The 9013-nt window shown below is 41.5% G+C and overlaps 1 non-coding gene across 1 annotated transcript; it reads right to left on the bottom strand.

The window, feature by feature from the left end:
- Positions 1 to 4930: 4930 nt before the first annotated feature.
- trnac-gca (transfer RNA cysteine (anticodon GCA)) lies at positions 4931 to 5002 on the bottom strand. Its single transcript has one exon. It is a non-coding gene; the product is annotated as a tRNA-Cys (tRNA).
- Between the last annotated feature and the right edge of the window lie 4011 nt (positions 5003 to 9013).

The raw sequence follows: 9013 nt of genomic DNA, 5'->3' as shown, positions 1-9013 counted from the left end.
TACACAGGAGTTTGTGTGGTTTAAAGTAGGCCTACCTTTTATTGTGTAGTGTAAGTGAATTGAATTGTTATTTTTTTGTCATGCCATACAAGCCATTAAGTAGCGAAGGGAAGTTGAATTTCCTTGCTGAGACTCGAACCTTGAACTTCTGGCATGCAAAACTGGGGCTCTAACCGCTACACCAAATAGCCAGACTCATTACCTTGAGTCAGGGCAGACCCACATAGCCTACCTAGTTTCTTTTGTATGTTGTGTATTTGAAAATGCAAAATACAGTATTTTGATTATAGATATATTTACTGTTATGTATTTTGTAACGTATTTGTAACATCTTAGAGCTGGGTATTTTGCATTGCATTTTGAAATACATTTAGTTGTGTCTTTGCCCATCCCTGGGTGGTGGTGTAAAATTAAAAGAAACTCAAAGTAATGACAAAATAAGAACACTAGATGGTGCTGTATATTTATAAGCATGTGTCTATTCCCGGCACTGCAAGGTGTGTGGGAAGAGTGAATTATAGCCCCCTTAGGTCACCTGTTGGGTTTAATATATATTTTTGTTAATGCTATTGTACTTAGTTACACTGTTATTGTTGTATTTTACTATTTTGAAAACACAAAAGTTGCGTGTTCATCCACTTCCTGAATTGCAGTGAGTTTCAATTCCATTTTGAATTCCGTTTCCTGTAATTCAAATTCAGTTCAATTCAACATCCTGTAGGGGTGGAGTCAATTCAATTCAAATTCAATTCCACTTCCTGAATTGAATTTAATTCAGAAATTCTGAATTTCGTACAAGCCTGGTGTGTGTGTGTGCGTGTGCTTGCATCAGAGGATAAAGTAGAGGGTTGTAAGGCAATTAACCCTGTGAAACCTGAACCATGAAAGCAATGAGAGAAAATTCAATTTTTTTGGAATTTGCTTCAATATTGATCCCTTATAAGAAATGTAAAAAAAAAATTCTAAATTTTGTTAAGGTCACTGAGATATTTAATGCATCATATATGATGCATCAGGCTTTAAATGAATGAAAATTCCAATTTCATGACCATTGAAAAATGACTTTTAATGCATTTACAACTTTTTTTTTTATTTAAAAAGGTTGTCAGACAATTTAATTTGAGGATTATCTTTAAATATTTAGTGAGATCCTGCCATTTTTTTAGCCTGTCCTTGTTTTAGCAGGACCATATTTTACATTTCCCACAGCCTGGTTGGGTATTTTTTTTTTAATCTATGTAAAAACATAGCTGATCGAATGCTTAACACCCTATTTATGAGTGTAACATAGATCATTATTCATTTTTGATGTGTAATTTGAATATATGGGTCCATTACTACAATTGGACCATTTCTCCATTCACTTCAATGCATTTTTTACGAGATCATAATTTCAACATTTTGCATTACATTTTCAAAATTGCAAGTAAAACCTGTTTCTTAAGGCAATATCTTTGTCTTGAAGTAAAACAACTTGTGTGTTTTGTTAAACGATCGTCGTGGTATGCTTTGTAAGTTTCCTTATGGAGCAAATGCATTGATGGCTGACTTCCTGCCACCGCCGGATGGTGCTTATATGTTTCATCAGTTTTAGCACGATCTCTCTGCAACACGGTGTAAAAAATATAAACTCTTCCTTGATTAATTGCACAAAGCAAGTGTTCAAATTAAAGGATGTAGAGTTATATTTCGGAAATTTGTACACAAACCTTTTGCAATTTGACGATATCTCAGCGTCGGTCAGGGAAACCGCTTCTACTCCATTTTTGCATTTTTCGCCGAGCTGTGATCAACTTGTTGTTGACCGCTGCTCTCTTGTGGCGGTTTCCGTGTACTGCAGGACGTTTGGAAATGACACGCAGGATGTTTTTGAGATGTTTTTTTGTTTTGTGTCAGCGTGGAGAGGGCTTTGAATTTGATGCATCATAAATGATGCATCCGGCGCGATAGGGTTAAGGTTTTAGTTTGTGTTTGTGTGTGTGTGTGTCCGTGTATGCAGGCCTGTGGGAGTTAAGGCGTGTGTGCATGCTTGCATGTGCCTGTGTGTTTGCATGCGTCTGTGTATGTGTCAGTGTTACAAGAAGAGTGGAGAGGAAGCTAGGAATTGAATAGAAGTTGTGTTGAAGCGTGAATATGTGTGTGTGCATGCATGCTTGTGTGCGTGTTTGTGTGTGCGTGCGCGCGTGTGTGTGTGCAAGTCATTGATGGTCTTTAAGCGTGGCTTTCAGAGGAAGTCAGGAAGACAAGGAGCAACAAATCTTTACAGGACAGAAGAGCTGTGCATTACAGTGAAATGCACCGGAACAGGGCATGTGTGTGTTTGTGTTTGTGTGTGTTGTGTGCGTGCTTGTATGTGCGCGGGGGGGTCAAGAGGTCTGGTGACCCACACTTCCCACTTCATTAGACTCCTAGATTTCCATACCAAGTTTTTCTATTTTTAAGAAAAATCTAATTCTAATTTGCCAGAAATGAAACCCCATTGAAAGTCAATGGAATGTTCTGTCTGGCAAATTAGAATTAGATTTTTCTTAAAAATAGAAAAACTTGGTATGGAAATCTATGGAGTATAATGAAGAGGGAAGTGTGGGTCACCAGATCAAAGAACAAAAAACAGCTGACAGCTAAGCATCAATGATGTCTGGGCTTTCATAACCCTCATGCAATCATGCAACCACAGTCAGGTCAGCAGTCTAACCCATGACTGCGGTTTTGAGTAATGAACAAGGCTGAGACTTTTTAAAGCCTCAGGAAGCTTTTACCAGTGTTTAGAGTTAATTCAGATGATTAGGTTAATAGCTTGTTTATACAACCTTTTCATGATATGCTAATTTTAGATATGAATATTGGGTTTTCATGAGCTGTATGCCAAAATCATCAATATTAAAACAAAACAAGACCTGAAATATTTCAGTTGGTGTGCAATGAATGTAAAACATATGAAAGTTTATTTTTTATCATTACATTATGGGGAAAAAATGAACTTTAACACAATATGCTAATTATTTGAGAAGGACCTGTATATACATTTCTTGAAGTGGAAAACTGGGAAACTCCAACTCTCATGGTTACACAGCACTCCACAAATTGTATTTATCCCTCAGCCGTGCAAGCTGGCATCCCCAGATGGGAAAGGGAGCAGTGCGGCGGGATGGTACCATGCTCAGGATATCTCAGTCATGAAGGAGGAGAACACTGGTGAATCACTCCCCCCACCTACCTGGCGGATCAGGAGTTGAACTGACAACCTCTTAATCACGAGTCTGACACCCTCACCGCTTACCCATGACAGCCCTTTATTTATTGATGCTCAAAGAAAATGAAGTTTTCCGTAGAACTTCGTGTACATTTCATGCATATTGCACATTCCAAATCAAATTGTCAAATCAAAACCCCAAATTTGTTAAGTCAAATCCACCCGTATGCCACCATGGCCAATGATCACTCTGACATATGAAGTGAGTAAAAGTGAATCTCCAACAGACACACAGCTCCACAGTACACAGGTGCACCATGCATACAACAAAAAATGCATTTATGCCTCACCTGGAGCAGTGTGGTAGGATAGGATTGGGGGGGGGGGGGGGGCTGGTTAATTACTCCCCCCACTAACCTTTCGGGTTGGGAGTTGAACTTGCAACCTTTGGGCTTTAAGTCTGAGGCTCTAACTGCTTTGTAAGCAGTGCTTACCCACTACTGCCCTACATATCTACTGCAAGTAACTACTGGTCACGGATAGAGATGCCGGGCCAACGATGTTGTTTTGAAACAGCACAGGCTTATAATAACTGTACTGTATGCTACGACATGTGGATATGAGGCAAAAATAAATAATGTTAAATAATTCATTAGCCACGTCTGGAGTTTAGCATATATTTACTTCCAATTATGGAGTCCTCCAGTACAACAGTCTTACAATGCAAATGTGGGCCTTTGCTACAGACGGTGGGCTAAGTAGAATGTGACCACAGTGAAGAGATTCTAGAATTCAAATAGCTGTTTCCATTGTTCTTTTTCCCATGGGAAATTGGATTAAACTCCAGGAGAGGAGTTGAAATTTGCGACTCACAAGACATCACTCACAACTTTTTCATTTTGTAACAAGACACACCACACAAAGCGTTTGATCTTCTGGACTCTAATATGTTGCTATCTGTGGATCTATTACTATTATCATAAGTGTCGTTTTGCAGGCATATCCTTGAAAACCACAATGAATGTGGAGAGTTGTTGGTGTATGATTTGTTCTGCCCTGAACTGCACTTCAGATAAAGACAGCTTGTCAGGAGGGTAAGGGGTGTCAGATGATGCTTTTGTTGGGAGAATCCAATTTTGCTTTCACTCAAATAGGACCGTGTTTCTCAGATGCAGAGGGCTCTTTACTTGAACTTCAATTTGAAAATAAAATACACAAACACACACGCACGCACGCACGCACGCACGCACGCACGCACACACACACACACACACACACACACACACACACACACACACACACACACACACACACACACACACACACACACACACACACACACACACACACACACACACACACACACACACACACACAATTGGGCTATTTACCTGTTCACCCTTTCTTTCCCTGCAATTGCGTTTACACCGAAGAATTTGTGCCCAGACTCGCACTTTGAGAACATTGGCAGCTGTAATGAAAATCCAGCGAAAGAGTCTAACCAATGCTGAGGCTTTAAAATCAATCTTTCCCTAAGACACACACACACACACAAGCATGCGCACGCACACGCACACGCATACCCACACGCAAGCACACACACTCACACACAAGCACGCATGCAAGCACACATTCATGTACACACTACTCTCCCTATTGTATGGGGCATGAAGTAATAGTTCTTTACATCCTCGCTGTGTAGGATGTTCGCCCCTTTGACCTGCATTTGAAAAGGGCAGGGGGCACCTGGATTTGAACCGGGGACCTCTTGATCTGCAGTCAAATGCTCTACCACTGAGCTATACCCCCTCCTGTGTTGCAATGTGTTATCAGTGGCAATTACTAATGAACAAACATTGTATTATTTGTTTTACAAAGCGGAAGAAGTGAGGGCGTGTGCCACATGGTCTGTTCACATGCAATATCAGCAGCAGGAAAAGGGCAGCGTGAAAAAAAGAGAGAGAAAGAGATGAGGGTGTGAAATGTACAGAACATATGTATATGTATGGATGTAGATGGGTCATGCTTGGAGACTGTTCTCTGTGATACTTTGTCTCCCTTACAGTATATGGACACACAAGGTCTGTGTACAGTATGCATATAGTATATGGACACACGCTCTCTGTATGTATAATCATGTTGATATGAATGTAAATCATCTGCTTCGTGTGGTATACCAGGGCCAGGCAGAGGACTGGAGAAAGAAATGAACAAAGATGCAGACAGAAGGTGAGAGAGTGGAAGGTAGATATGAGTGATGCTAAGGAAAGACACCATCGAGGAAAAAAATAGAAAATGTGTTCATGTCTATATTGCCCTACAAAGGCAAAGTGCAGTAACTACCAGGTACACCCACATTAAAACTGTGAAAAACATTCAAAGCTTTGGTATTTGTTATTTAATCTCAATCTGAGCAACTTTTATATTTGTTTATGAATTGTTTATCACTACTAACTAAATCATTAAACACCAAATCATTAAACAACCTCAAGCGTCTACCATTCTTCTAAAAAAAATAACACAATTAAAAACTAAGAAACCATAAACTGTCAAGATGAATGTTTGCAAGGTTTTTTTATTCTTCAACAGCCCTCTGCCCTGTAAAGAGTTACTGATGCCCCGGTGGAAATCAAAGTAAACGGCTTAGGATCAAATGAATAGAGTATTAGTTTGGCAACGGCAGCACCAGACGAAACACTGGCAGGAAGAGGGCTAGACATGCTCCAGTAGAGATCACACACTGTGCCATCCTACTTCAAAGCTTGCATACCTAGGGGGTAAGTGGTATGGGTACGGTGTGTGTGTGTGTGTGTGTGTGTGTGTGTGTGTGTGTGAGGCTCCGTGTGTGTGTGTGTGTGTGTGCGTGCACGTACGTGCCTACGTGCCTACGTGCCTACGTGCCTACGTGCCTACGTGCGTACGTGCGTACGTGCGTACGTGCGTGTGTTTAGGAAAGATTGATTTTAAATCTCAGCATTGTCTTGGCTCCTTTGCAGGATCTTCATTATAGCTGCAATATGTTCATACTGGGAGTCTGGGCCTCGTAACACATGGCTGGATACCAAGGAGCTTAGCATTCTGAACTTTTAAAAAAAGTACAAGTAAAACAAATACAGTAGTTGTAATGCAAAACAACTAGCTAAAGTAAGTAACATGGTGACAACAGTAAGTAGATATTTCTACATGTGAAAACAAAAGGTTGATTTTTAGATCTCAGACAGACTGCTTCAATCATAAATTGAGATTGTGTGTGTGGCATGTCTGCGTGTATGCATGTGTGACGGAGGTGTTCCTGCACAGTTCATCCCCCTCGGGGCGCGAACCTACTACCTCGTCAACTATATCGATTCGGCAATGGGAGTCAAAGTACGAGCACGCTGAGCTAAAGGGCCGGTCCAATAGCCCAACGCTACCGAACTGTGTTGAGGTTTCGAGAGGGAGGTTTACTAACGTTTCATGTGGAACTCTGCTAGGTAGCCTCCATTACACATGCGTGTGCCTCTGTGTGCCTACGAGCTGCACTGGCATGGCTAAAGGCTAAAACAAAGTAATGAACATTATTATTATCATGTCTGAGGAATGGGCCATAGCATCTGCTGTATGAAGCACTATATTATATTTAGTGTGTGTGTGTGTGTGCGTGCGTGCATGCGTGCGTGTGTGTGTGTGTGTGTGTGTGTGTGTGTGTGTGTGAATGTGTGTGAAATGTGTGTGAATGGAGCCGTATATTATATTTAGAGTCGGGGAAGCACACACACACACACACACACACACACACACACACACACACACACACACACACACACACACACACACACACACACACACACACACACACACACACACACACACACAGAAAGAGAGAGAGAGACAGAGAGAGAGAGAGAGAGAGAGAGAGAGAGAGAGAGAGAGAGAGAGAGAGAGAGAGAGAGAGAGAAAAGAAAGAGAGCTGAGAGCTGAGAGCAGCAAGTCCTATCACCCGCAACACCAGAGGGACGACATAAATATAAAGTTTTCTGTCAGCACAGCCGGAGAAAAACAAAATCTAATGAGCCGTGGTCCGTTGCTATACTACTGTATGTGATCAGAAAGCCATATCACCCCCCTCTTTACCCCGAGTGTATTAGTTAGTCCTATAGCAAGCACCACACATAGTGCAGAAACTCATATCTCTCCCTGAATCTGTCAGCTAGACCAAACTATATGCACATACTGACATAGCTGTTGCTATTTCTCTCAGTCAAAGTCTATCCAATTGGAGAATGGCTGTCTAACTAATTTATGAAAAACCTATTACTTTCTTTCTTTCTTTCTTTCTTTCTTTCTTTCTTTCTTTCTTTCTTTCTTTCTTTCTTTCTTTCTTTCTTTCTTTCTTTCTTTCTTTCTTTCTTTCTTTCTTTCTTTCTTTCTTCGTGGATGGCATGGTTGTCCATTTTCCGTCTGTGTTATTTTGTGACATGCTCCTGTCAGTCAGTGTCTGTATGATGGATGGGGGGTGTGTTTTAAAGTGGTGCTCTCATCTCATGCAGGTAGATAACCAGCATGTTCATATCCATTCATATTAACCACTATGTTCTTATTCCCTTTCTTCTCACGGATCAGTTCCACAGAAGCTCGCTCCCCCTATGTGACTCTAACTGTCCTCATTAGTGAGTATAAAGTCCAAAATGGTCTCCACCCCAAGCCTCTTCTCTCCTCTTCTCTCCTCTCCTCTCCTCTCCTCTCCTCTCCTCTCCTCTCTCCTCTCCTCTCCTCTCCTCTCCTCTTCTCTTCTCTTCTCTTCTCTTCTCTTCTCTTCTCTTCTCTCCTCTCCTCTCATCTTCTCTTCTCTCCCCCCCCACTTCTTTCTGCTCTCTTCTCCTCACAGCAGATTTCCACTCTCCTCACTTCCCCCCCGTTCTCCTCTCTGCACTTCTCTTCTCTGCCCTAGCCATTATTCTCCTTTCATCTCTAATCGTTTACTTTTCTTTGCTCTCTTCTTCTCTTATCTGTATTCTCCTTGACTTAGTGTTCCTCCCTCTCTCTATAATACACTCACACCAACCCATCCCAACCCACCCCTTCTGCTCTTACTCATCCCCTCTGTTACACTATGCTCCACTCCCCTCAGTATTCATTCCCTTCTATATAATACTGTCCTTTCTGCCACTTGCTTTAAAATATTGGGGAAGATATGTTTTTGAGGAATAGGAACATTGAGAGTAGGCCCTGCCTTGGCCATCCGGTAGGGCACTTGCTTGTCATGTGGCTGACCCGGGTTAGATTCCCGGCCCGAGTCCTTTGCCGACCCCTTCCCGTCTCTCTCAGACTCAGTTCCTGTACTACTCTTCACATGGCCAAGCCAAAGCCATGCCCTTGTGTCTGGGGCATGTAATAAAACTTCTTTACATGTACATCAGTGTTTTTCAAACTTTTTGACCCAAGCACACCTTTTTCGAGGGCAATATACCAAGACGCACCACCAATTGTAAATGTCAACTGACAATAAAACCCTATTAACAATGTACAGTCGTTTCATAATTTTCCACATCACAGTGGTTGAAAAACACTGGTCTAGGTTATTCGCCCTTTGACCTGTGTTTGAAAAGGGCAGGGGCACCCGGATTTGAACCAGGGACCTCTTGATCTGCAGTCAAATACGAGGCCTTTCAGAAGGTGTTATGGGCTCAATACACAAGTCATATCTTTGTTGAATATATTTATCAGCTACATATTATCTATGCTAAAGCATACATTAGTCATTGCGCTAATGCAGAAGATGTCATAGGAGTGAATTTAAAATTCAGAACAAGATGTGCATATCGGTCTCATGTCGAGTAG

The sequence above is a fragment of the Engraulis encrasicolus genome, chromosome 8, assembly GCF_034702125.1.
Source record: "Engraulis encrasicolus isolate BLACKSEA-1 chromosome 8, IST_EnEncr_1.0, whole genome shotgun sequence".
In the NCBI taxonomy this organism is placed as follows: Eukaryota; Metazoa; Chordata; class Actinopteri; order Clupeiformes; family Engraulidae; genus Engraulis; species Engraulis encrasicolus.
Note: the sequence above shows the minus strand (reverse complement) of the source record. Positions and strands in the feature narration are given on the sequence as shown.